This window comes from Oreochromis niloticus, linkage group LG18, assembly GCF_001858045.2.
Source record: "Oreochromis niloticus isolate F11D_XX linkage group LG18, O_niloticus_UMD_NMBU, whole genome shotgun sequence".
In the NCBI taxonomy this organism is placed as follows: Eukaryota; Metazoa; Chordata; class Actinopteri; order Cichliformes; family Cichlidae; genus Oreochromis; species Oreochromis niloticus.
Window position 1 is genome coordinate 13,888,376 of NC_031982.2, and position 12,614 is coordinate 13,900,989.

The following is a 12,614-nucleotide window of genomic DNA, read 5'->3' on the forward strand; positions in this document are numbered from 1 at the left end:
TCTCCAGGAAAGCCTTAAGGAGTTGGTCTTGGGTTACAGAGAAAACTGTGAGTTTCGCTGAAGGGTGTGACCCCAGCAGCATGGCGAACATTGAGTCTCGCCATGAAGAAACAAATATGTAACTCAATGAAATCCAGTCTGATCAGTACCAGATTTACAGGATGATGTCAGACCCGCCCTGAACAGATTGATATGCCCATGTCAGGAATACGTAGAGCGCCACCTAGTGGCACCAGAAATGTCATGTCTTTCATTTTTGTACTGATTTCACAGGTCATCGTGGCCACCTCAAAAGCGGTGAATATCACCATCAGTCCCTCTTGATGCAGTGAGAAAATTGTGACTATAAACTGAACGGCGCACCCTGGTGCCGAGTTCACCATGAAAGATGAAGTGGCTTTTGAGGGCTTGAAAAGTTTAAAAAGTCTTGAATTTGGCGCACACCTCTAATGTGATGAGGGATTCTTTTTATATGTCATTTTCCTGAACAGCGCAAAATGGCTCCACACGCCCCCTACAAAATTTCAAAACAACAGCCCCTGCTCTGTGTTTATGTATGAGTTTGAAACCTGGCAAGCTTATTGGAGATATCAAGATGTACAAAAAGTCTCTTGGAGCAATATCCAAATCCAACAGGAAGTCAGCCATTTAAATTAATGTGTAATTTGGCGACATTTCCCCTCTTTTCAGGCCTCATACTTTGACGAACTCCTCCAAGGGATTTCATTAGATTTACGCGATCTCCTGTGTGGAATCTAAAGACCTTTGTGATGTTAAATTGCGAAGCTTTTACGTTCAGGGAAACGGGTGGTCATGGCGGCACGTGGAGTTTCAATCACTCGCCAAAAAGCAGTAACCTGCTGTCGCTCAAAAACACAATGTCCAATCTCTCCCAAAGGTCGCAGGCGTGATGAGACTCGAGCTCGGAAATGTTTGTTATGCCATTTGTCAGTAATGGTTAGAGCGCCACCTAGTGGGACGACTATAATAATGGTTGAATGAGATGAAATTTTAGCTGGTGGTTAAATGCATGAATTCCATCAATGTGACATCAGATCGGAAGCGTGGTTTTAGGTGTTGGGTTGGCTCGACGCGCCGGGGTGCGAGGCCCTCAATCGCTGCTTGCAGCTTTAATTATTATTATTATTATTATTATTATTATTATTATTATTATTATTATTTCGGCAAATGAATCGGCCTTTGAGGGCCTAAACATGCTCGAAAACTCATGAAATTTGCGCGTCAGGTCTGGTGAAAATTTACGTATTTTAATGTCCGTAGACATGTCCAGGGAAAATTGGCTCAGTAGCGCCACCTAGAAAAATGAGAAACGCGAGCCCCCGAGATGGGTATGACCTACATGTATAAAACTCGAACACATATCTAACGTTCGGAGACGCACATAAAAGTCATTATGGCCATGTCCTAAACCAACAGGAAGTCCGCCATTTGGAAGTGAAGGTGACATTTTGGCTCTAATTTTGCCATTTCCATGCCTCGAACTTTTGCGAACTCCTCATTGGAATTTCATCGTACAAGCTTCATATTTGGTCAGTGTCAACTACACACCTGGGCCATGTTAAATTGCGGAGCTTTTGAGTTTTCGGGTTACTGTGAGGCCGTGGCGCCACGGCGAATTTCGATGACTCGCCATGAAAATCTTATTGCCTCTCGTTCTGTCATACATTGTCCGACCTTGACCAAAGTGGACACATATGATAAGGCTCCACCCTGAACATATTTCAACTGCATATTTGACATCAGGGACAGCGCCACCTAGTGGGAACAGGAAATGTCATGTTTTACACTTTGGGGTACAGTATTGTAATGGGTGACATCTGCAGCCTCAAATTTCTCCAGGAAAGCCTTAAGGAGTTGGTCTTGGGTTACAGAGAAAACTGTGAGTTTTCGCTGAAGGGTGTGACCCCAGCAGCATGGCGAACATTGAGGTCTCGCCATGAAGAAACAAATTAGTGTAACTCAATGAAATCCAATCTGATCAGTACCAGATTTACAGGGATGATGTCAGACCCGCCCTGAACAGATTGATATGCCCATTGTCAGGAATACGTAGAGCGCCACCTAGTGGCACCAGGAATGTCATGTCTTTCATTTTGTTGTACTGATTTCACAGGTTCATCGTGGCCACCTCAAAAGCGGTGAATATCACCATCAGTCCCTCTTGATGCTTCAGTGAGAAATTGTGACTATAAACTGAACGGCGCACCCTGGTGGCAACGCAGTTCACCATGAAAGATGAAGTGGCTTTGAGGGGCTTGAAAAGTTTAAAAAGTCTTGAATTTGGCGCACACCTCTAATGTGATGAGGGATTTTTTTATATGTTCATTTCCTTGAACAGCGCAAAATGGCTCCACAGCGCCCCCTACAAAATTTCAAACAACAGCCCCTGCTCTGTGTTTTATGTATGAGTTTGAAACCTGGCAAGCTTATTGGAGATATCAAGATGTACAAAAAAGTCTCTTGGAGCAATATCCCAAATCCAACAGGAAGTCAGCCATTTTAAAATTAATGTGTAATTGGCGACATTTTCCCCTCTTTCAGGCCTCATACTTTGACGAACTCCTCCAAGGGATTTCATTAGATTTACGCGATCTCCTGTGTGTGGAATCTAAAGACCTTTGTGATGTTAAATTGCGAAGCTTTTTACGTTCAGGGAACGGGGTGGTCATGGCGGCACGTGAAGTTTCAATCACTCGCCAAAAGCAGTAACCTGCTGTCGCTCAAAAACACAATGTCCAATCTCTCCCAAAGGTCGCAGGCGTGATGAGACTCGAGCTCGGAAATGTTTGTTATGCCATTTGTCAGTAATGGTTAGAGCGCCACCTAGTGGGACGACTATAATAATGGTTGAATGAGATGAAATTTTAGCTGGTGGTTAATGCATGAATTCCATCACTGTGACATCAGATCGGAAGCGCTGGTTTTAGGTGTTGGGCTTGGCTCGACGTGCCGGGGTGCGAGGGCCCTCATATCGCTGCTTGCAGCTTTAATTTAGGGCCCGAGCACAAAAGTGCGAAGGCCTATTGTATCTGCTCTGTTCTTATTATTATTATTATTATATTATTATTAGGGCCCGAGCACCGAGAGTGCGAAGGCCCTATTGTATCTGCTCCGTTCTTATTATTATTATTATTATTATTATTATTATTCAGGCAAAAACAGGGCCTTTTTGAGGGCTTTACATGCTCGAAAACTCATGAAATTTTGCACACATGCCAGGTCTGGTGAAAAATTTTGTATTTTAATGGTTTTACATTTGAGCACTGGGAAATGGCTCTGTAGCGCCACCTATGCCTTGTTAAATGCAGCCCTACGAACACATCGTTTGAGCTACATGTCTCAAATCTGGCACACATGTGTATCATGCCAAGACGAACAAAAAAGTCTGTGGGCCCATTGACGCAAACCCAACAGGAAGTCCGCCATTTGGAAGTGAAGGTGACATTTTGGCTCTAATTTTGCCATTTCCATGCCTCGAACTTTTGCGAACTCCTCATTGGAATTTCATCGTACAAGCTTCATATTTGGTCAGTGTCAACTACACACCTGGGCCATGTTAAATTGCGGAGCTTTTGAGTTTTCGGGTTACGGTGAGGCCGTGGCGCCACGGCGAATTTCGATGACTCGCCATGAAAATCTTATTGCCTCTCGTTCTGTCATACATTGTCCGACCTTGACCAAGTGGACACATATGATAGGCTCCACCCCTGAACATATTTCAACTGCCATATTTGACATCAGGACAGCGCCACCTAGTGGGAACAGGAAATGTCATGTTTACACTTGGGGTACAGTATTGTAATGGGTGACATCTGCAGCCTCAAATTTCTCCAGGAAAGCCTTAAGGAGTTGGTCTTGGGTACAGAGAAAAACTGTGAGTTTTCGCTGAAGGGTGTGACCCAGCAGCATGGCGAACATTGAGGTCTCGCCATGAAGAAACAAATTAGTGTAACTCAATGAAATCCAATGTGATCAGTACCAGATTTACAGGGATGATGTCAGACCCGCCCTGAACAGATTGATATGCCCATTGTCAGGAATACGTAGAGCGCCACCTAGTGGCACCAGAAATGTCATGTCTTTCATTTTGTTGTACTGATTTTCACAGGTTCATCGTGGCCACCTCAAAAGCGGTGAGTATCACCATCAGTCCTTCATGATGCTTCTGTGCGAAAATTGTGACTTTAAACTGAACGGCGCACCCTGGTGGCAACGCGGTTCACCATGAAAGACGAAGTGACTTTTGAGGGGCTTGGAAATTTAAAAAGTCTTGGAATTTGGCCCAAACCTCCAATGTGATGAGCGCTTTGTTGTTATGTGATCATTTTCCTTGAATAGTGCAAAATGGCTCCACAGCGCCCCCTATAATATTTCAAAACATCAGCCCCTGCTCTGTGTTTTATTTATAAGTCTGAAACCTGGTAAGCTTATGGAGGATATCAAGAGTACAAAAAGTCTCTTGGAGCAATATCCCAAATCCAACAGGAAGTCAGCCATTTTAAAATTAAGGTGTAATTTTAGCCACTTTTTCGCCTCTTTTCAGGCCTCATACTTTGACGAACTCCTCCAAGGGATTTCATCAGATTAACCCGATCTCCTGTCTGTGGAATCTAAAGACCTTTGTGATGTTAAATTGCGAAGCTTTTTACGTTCAGGGAAACGGGGTGGCCATGGCGGCACGTGGAGTTTCAATCCCTCGCCAAAAAGCAGTAATCTGCTGTCACTCAAAAACACAATGTCCAATCTCTCCCAAAGTTCGCAGGCGTGATGAGGCTCAAGGTCGGAAATGTTTGTTATCCCATTTGTCAGTAATGGTTAGAGCGCCACCTAGTGGGACGACTATAATAATGATTGAATGAGATGAATCGTTAGCTGGTGGTTCTAGGCATGAATTCCATCAATGTGACATCAGATCGGACGTGCTGGTTGTAGGTGTTGGGCGTGGCCCGACGTGCCGGGGTGCGAGGGCCCTCATAACGCTGCTTGCAGCTTTAATTATTATTATTATTATTATTATTATTATTTCGGCAAATGAATCGGCCTTTGAGGGCCTAAACATGCTCGAAAACTCATGAAATTTTGCACACGCCTCAGGTCTGGTGAAAATTTACGTATTTTAATGTCCGTAGACATGTCCAGGGAAAATTGGCTCAGTAGCGCCACCTAGAAAAATGAGAAACGCGAGCCCCCGAGATGGGTATGACCTACATGTATAAAACTCGGAACACATATCTAACGTTCGGAGACGCACAAAAAAGTCTATTATGGCCATGTCCTAAACCCAACAGGAAGTCCGCCATTTGGAAGTGAAGGTGACATTTTGGCTCTAATTTTGCCATTTCCATGCCTCGAACTTTTTCGAACTCCTCATTGGAATTTCATCGTACAAGCTTCATATTTGGTCAGTGTCAACTACACACCTGGGCCATGTTAAATTGCGGAGCTTTTGAGTTTTCGGGATACGGTGACGCCGTGGCGCCGTGGCGAATTTCGATGACTCGCCATGAAAATCTTATTGCCTCTCGTTCTGTCATACATTGTCCGACCTTGACCAAAGTGGACACATATGATAAGGCTCCACCCCTGAACATATTTCAACTGCCATATTTGACATCAGGGACAGCGCCACCTAGTGGGAACAGGAAATGTCATGTTTTACACTTTGGGGTACAGTATTGTAATGGGTGACATCTGCAGCCTCAAATTTCTCCAGGAAAGCCTTAAGGAGTTGGTCTTGGGTTACAGAGAAAACTGTGAGTTTTCGCTGAAGGGTGTGACCCCAGCAGCATGGCGAACATTGAGGTCTCGCCATGAAGAAACAAATTAGTGTAACTCAATGAAATCCAATCTGATCAGTACCAGATTTTACAGGGATGATGTCAGACCCGCCCTGAACAGATTGATATGCCCATTGTCAGGAATACGTAGAGCGCCACCTAGTGGCACCAGAAATGTCATGTCTTCATTTTGTTGTACTGATTTCACAGGTTCATCGTGGCCACCTCAAAAGCGGTGAATATCACCATCAGTCCCTCTTGATGCTTCAGTGAGAAAATTGTGACTATAAACTGAACGGCGCACCCTGGTGGCAACGCAGTTCACCATGAAAGATGAAGTGGCTTTTGAGGGGCTTGAAAAGTTTAAAAAGTCTTGAAATTTGGCGCACACCTCTAATGTGATGAGGGATTTCTTTTTATATGTTCCTTTTCCTTGAACAGCGCAAAATGGCTCCACAGCGCCCCCTACAAAATTTCAAAACAACAGCCCCTGCTCTGTGTTTTATGTATGAGTTTGAAACCTGGCAAGCTTATTGGAGATATCAAGATGTACAAAAAAGTCTCTTGGAGCAATATCCCAAATCCAACAGGAAGTCAGCCATTTTAAAATTAATGTGTAAATTTGGCGACATTTTCCCCTCTTTTCAGGCCTCATACTTTGACGAACTCCTCCAAGGGATTTCATTAGATTTACGCGATCTCCTGTGTGTGGAATCTAAAGACCTTTGTGATGTTAAATTGCGAAGCTTTTTACGTTCAGGGAAACGGGGTGGTCATGGCGGCACGTGGAGTTTCAATCACTCGCCAAAAAGCAGTAACCTGCTGTCGCTCAAAAACACAATGTCCAATCTCTCCCAAAGGTCGCAGGCGTGATGAGACTCGAGCTCGGAAATGTTTGTTATGCCATTTGTCAGTAATGGTTAGAGCGCCACCTAGTGGGACGACTATAATAATGGTTGAATGAGATGAAATTTTAGCTGGTGGTTAAATGCATGAATTCCATCAATGTGAAATCAGATCGGAAGCGCTGGTTTTAGGTGTTGGGCTTGGCTCGACGCGCCGGGGGTGCGAGGGCCCTCATATCGCTGCTTGCAGCTTTAATTATTATTATTATTATTATTTTTCATTGAAATGAATGGCCTTTTTGAGGGCTTTAACATGCTCAAAAACTCATGAAATTTTGCACACATGCCAGGTCTGGTGAAAAATTTTGTATTTTAATGGTTTTACATATGAGCATTGGGAAATGGCTCTGTAGCGCCACCTATGCCTTGTTAAATGCAGCCCTACGAACACATCATTTGAGCTACATGTATGAAATTTGGCACACATGTGTATCATGCCAAGACGAACAAAAAAGTCTGTGGGCCCATTGATGCAAACCCAACAGGAAGTCCGCCATTTGGAAGTGAAGGTGACATTTTGGCTCTAATTTTGCCATTTCCATGCCTCGAACTTTTTCGAACTCCTCCTTGGGATTTCATTGTTTAAGCTTCATATTTGGTCAGTGCCAACTACACACCTGGGCCATGTTAAATTGCGGAGCTTTTGAGTTCTCGGGATACGGTGAGGCCGTGGCGCCACGGCGAATTTCGATGACTCGCCATGAAAATCGTATTGCCTCTCATTCTGTCATACATTGTCCCATCTGGACCAAAGTGGACACATATGATAAGGCTCCACCACTGAACATATTTCAAGTGCCATATTTGACATCAGCGACAGCGCCACCTAGTGGGAACAGGAAGTGTCATGTTTTACACTTTGGGGTACAGTATTGTAATGGGTGACATCTGCAGCCTCAAATTTCTCCAGGAAAGCCTTAAGGAGTTGGTCTTGGGTTACAGAGAAAACTGTGAGTTTTCGCTGAAGGGTGTGACCCCAGCAGCATGGCGAACATTGAGGTCTCGCCATGAAGAAACAAATTAGTGTAACTCAATGAAATCCAGGCTGATCAGAACCAGATTTTACAGGGATGATGTCAGACCCGCACTGAACAGATTGATATGCCCATTGTCAGGAATACGTAGAGCGCCACCTAGTGGCACCAGGAAATGTCATGTCTTTCATTTTGTTGTACTGATTTTCACAGGTTCATCGTGGCCACCTCAAAAGCGGTGAGTATCACCATCAGTCCTTCATGATGCTTCTGTGCGAAAATTGTGACTTTAAACTGAACGGCGCACCCTGGTGGCAACGCGGTTCACCATGAAAGACGAAGTGACTTTTGAGGGGCTTGGAAATTTTCAAAAGTCTTGGAATTTGGCCCAAACCTCCAATGTGATGAGGGCTTTGTTGTTATGTGATCATTTTCCTTGAATAGTGCAAAATGGCTCCACAGCGCCCCCTACAAAATTTCAAAACATCAGCCCCTGCTCTGTGTTTTATTTATAAGTCTGAAACCTGGTAAGCTTATGGAGGATATCAAGATGTACAAAAAAGTCTCTTGGAGCAATATCCCAAATCCAACAGGAAGTCAGCCATTTTAAAATTAAGGTGTAATTTTAGCCACTTTTTCACCTCTTTTCAGGCCTCATACTTTGACGAACTCCTCCAAGGGATTTCATCAGATTAACCCGATCTCCTGTGTGTGGAATCTAAAGACCTTTGTGATGTTAAATTGCGAAGCTTTTTACGTTCAGGGAAACGGGGTGGCCATGGCGGCACGTGGAGTTTCAATCCCTCGCCAAAAAGCAGTAATCTGCTGTCACTCAAAAACACAATGTCCAATCTCTCCCAAAGTTCGCAGGCGTGATGAGACTCAAGGTCGGAAATGTTTGTTATCCCATTTGTCAGTAATGGTTAGAGCGCCACCTAGTGGGACGATTATAATAATGATTGAATGAGATGAATCGTTAGCTGGTGGTTCTAGGCATGAATTCCATCAATGTGACATCAGATCGGACGTGCTGGTTGTAGGTGTTGGGCGTGGCCCGACGTGCCGGGGTGCGAGGGCCCTCATAACGCTGCTTGCAGCTTTAATTGATGTTTGGTACCAATATTATAAGTTATTTTACTAGGTATTTTGTATTCTTGTACAGCACTTTGGTTAACATTCCTATTGTAATTAATGTGCTATATAAATAAATAAACTATAACTATAACAATGAGAGAACATTCCCCAGTGAGACATCTCACTTAATGTACCGGTCGACCTACGTCCTACCATCACCTATGGTCATGAGCTGTGGGTAGTGACCAAAAGAACGAAATTGTGGATACAAGCCACGCAAATGGGCTTCCTCTGAAGGGTGGCTGGCCTTTTTCTTAGAGATAGGGAAAGGAGTTCAGCCATCTGGGAGGGGCTCAGAGTAAAGTCGCTGTTCCTCCACATCAAAATGGTTCGGGCATCTGACAAGGATGCTTCCTGGGCGGTTCCTGGGTGAGGTGTTCGGGCATGTCCCACCAGTAAATTTGAATTACAAGTTTGCAGCTCTAAGCATATCATTCTAAATGTTTGTGAATATTTTGTTCTGTAACTGTGAATTCAAAACATTAGTGTGTAAAAAAAACAATAAGTGAACATTTTAAATTACAAGTTAAAGTTTTTCTGCACAGCCTCACTTTTTTACTCTACAGGCTCTCACATTTTAAAACATATTTACCTTCATATGTCTTCCCCTTGATTTGATTTTGTGTCTGAGCTCCCATGTTCTCCCAGTGTAACATGTTAGCATGTTCTTCATTTAGATACTCACTTGACTGTGTGTAGTTATTGTCATTTTCGTAATCTTTAAATAACCGGATATTGATGGACAAATGTATCTGTCACAGATGTTGAAATAGATGCATTTATTAAACAGTATATAACATCATAATTACAATTAGCTATATGTTTTGTGTTTAGGAATTAGATTAGCTGGGTTTCAGTCAACTCGTTGCTCTGGAAGAGTGGAAATCTATCACAAGAACAGCTGGGGAACAGTCTGTGATGATGGCTGGGACATAAAAGATGCTGAGGTGGTCTGTAGAGAGTTAGACTGTGGATCAGCATTGGATGCCACTCAATCAGCTCACTTTGGTGAAGGAACTGGGGAAATCTGGCTTGATGATGTGACCTGTTCAGGAAGTGAAAGTTCTCTAACTGAGTGTCAGCATGGAGGATTTAGGACTCATGACTGTACACACCAAAAGGACGCTGGTGTCATCTGTTCAGGTAAAATATATTTAGGACTGTCCAAAAAATGTCAAATGCCAGTAAATGAACTTCCTGTCTTATCATTTTTACCACCTAGAAGGGTTTTTTGTCAATCTGCTTTATGCTGAATTTCAGAGAAAGCAGAGGACCTGAGTTCATACAGTAACCATATGAACTGTGCAGTATTGAGTAATAACATGTTCTACTATGAAGGCACCTGTAATCCAAACAGGAATCTGTCCATTATTCATCAATTTAAAACTCTCGGTGGCTTTGGCCAAACACCACCGTGGGGATTATATGTGGCTTTTGTCATTTTTGTCTTTAACTGTGTTAATAAATTTTATGTCATCGAAACTTAATAAACATTCTCAAATAGTTACCAGAATCAACAACTAAAAACATTCAAAACATACTTTATTCTCTGTTTAAAATATAGATTCTTTGTGTTTTCTGCATTTAGGTGTGCCCATCAGATTAGCTGGTTCTGGGTCCACTCAGTGCTCTGGAAGAGTTGAAATCTACCTTAAAAAAAGATGGGGAACAGTCTGTGACCATGGTTGGGACCCAAAAGATGCTGAGGTGGTCTGCAGGCAGTTAGACTGTGGATCAGCACTGAAAGCCACTCGATCAGCTCAATTTGGTGAAGGAAGTGGACAAATCTGGCTGGCTGGTGTGTCCTGTTTAGGACGTGAAAATTCTCTAACTGATTGTCAGCACAGAGGATTCGGGACACACTCCTGTGGACATCATGAGGATGCTGGTGTCATCTGTTCAGGTGAAATGCTTTTTGGATCATGCACAGTTTTCAGTAACAAAATGGTCCATACACCTGTAATCCAGAGAAATATGGATTTATTCAAATAAGTGAAACTTCTGCACAAAGACACCAAGACTTCCTAAAATAGTTCCTGCTGTCTGTGAACAAATGTCTCTCATTCACAATGCCAACTGGTTTGTCTGTCGTACTGTGTCTGCCTTGGTGACTGAGGTTTCCACTGGCTTTTAGTTCTCCTAGTTCTTAGTACTTCACCATGTCTTTTACGTTCCTCTGTCTCTGTCAACATTTGTAGTGTTAGTTGTTTTTTGTTAACTTCCTGTTTTACATTGAAGGCTGTGGTTTAGTTTTACGTCCTGTTTTTTCCCTTGTTCTGATTGTCTGTTTGAGCTCATTGTTATGTTCTTGCAGTGTAACTTTTCCTCTGTATTGTGTTTTTGGATTCGAATTTTTGTTTTCTCCTTTGTATTTTGCCATTTTGTTATCCATATTTTTTTCTTAGATGATATTAGTTCCCTTTTGTGTCCATTCTGTCCTAATTTTATCTGTGTGTTTTGTCATTATTCCTTCTGGTGTGAAGTCAGTCTTGTCTCCATGTTTTTTTTTTATCTTTCTGTGCTTGTGTCAAGTTTGGAGGGTTGAGTCTGTGTCATTATGTTAGTTCCTGTTTTATTTTGATGGTCTCTTGTCTCTTGCAATTTGTATTTAGCTTTACTTACATTGTCTCTGTTATTAGTGCCAGCTGTAATCCCACTTGTTTCCTCTGCCGCATTACCTGTTGTGTATTTATTCCCCCCCACCCCTTTATCTTTTGTCATGTCGTCCTCAGTTCCCCCCTTCTTTGCATGGTCACCAACCTGCTTCCTGAAAATTGTCTGGTTAATGTCTTTTTCTTTTTCCCCACTTGTTTAACTTCAAATTACTGAATTGTGTTAGAAAAATATATCTTACACAAACATTGCCTTCTTCAAAACATTACATTTATAATAAAGTCTATATTTTCTTTGTTTTCTGATTAGGAATCAGATTAGCTGGACATCAGTCCACGCAGTGTTCTGGAAGAGTTGAAATCTATCACAATAAAGTATGGGGAACAGTCTGTGACCATGGGTGGAGCACAGAAGATGCTGAGGTGGTCTGCAGACATTTAGACTGTGGACCAGCCCTGAATGCCACTCAGTCAGCTCACTTTGGTGAAGGAACAGGACAAATCTGGCTGAATGAAGTGTCCTGTTCAGGAAGTGAAAGTTCTCTAACTGATTGTCAGCACAGAGGATTTGGGACACACTCCTGTGGACATGGTGAGGATGCTGGTGTCATCTGTTCAGGTGAGACTTGTTTTAAATCATGGTGAAATGGTAAATGGCCTGTATTTATATAGCGCTTTACTAGTCCCTAAGGACCCCAAAGCGCTTTACATATCCAGACATCCACCCATTCACACACACATTCACACACTGGTGATGGCAAGCTACGTTGTAGCCACAGCCACCCTGGGGCGCACTGACAGAGGCGAGGCTGCCGGACACTGGCGCCACCGGGCCCTCTGACCACCACCAGTAGGCAACGGGTGAAGTGTCTTGCCCAAGGACACAACAACCGAGACTGTCCAAGCCGGGGCTCGAACCGGCAACCTTCCGATTACAAGGCGAACTCCCAACTCTTGAGCCACGATCGCACTGTATTCAATTCAAAATAATCCAATCCAGCTGTAATCCAGAGAGAAATATGTCTGTTTGAATGAGCTTTACATTCAAAAAACAGGGTTAGAACCACTGTAGTGAAGTAAGATGAACATTTTGTAGTCCATCTGTAGTTTCAACATGGTGGATATCTAGCGTCACAGTATTAGGACACCAGTGGTCAAGAAAAAGAGGTTAGGAAAAGGAGATAGGAGGAA

The 12,614-nt window shown here is 43.1% G+C and overlaps 1 protein-coding gene across 1 annotated transcript in view; it reads left to right on the forward strand.

Annotated features, from left to right (window-relative positions):
* LOC102078004 (deleted in malignant brain tumors 1 protein) overlaps nucleotides 1-12,614 on the forward strand; it is a 46,049-nt gene that overhangs the window by 26,424 nt on the left and 7,011 nt on the right. The gene's annotated exons all lie outside the window — the stretch shown is intronic.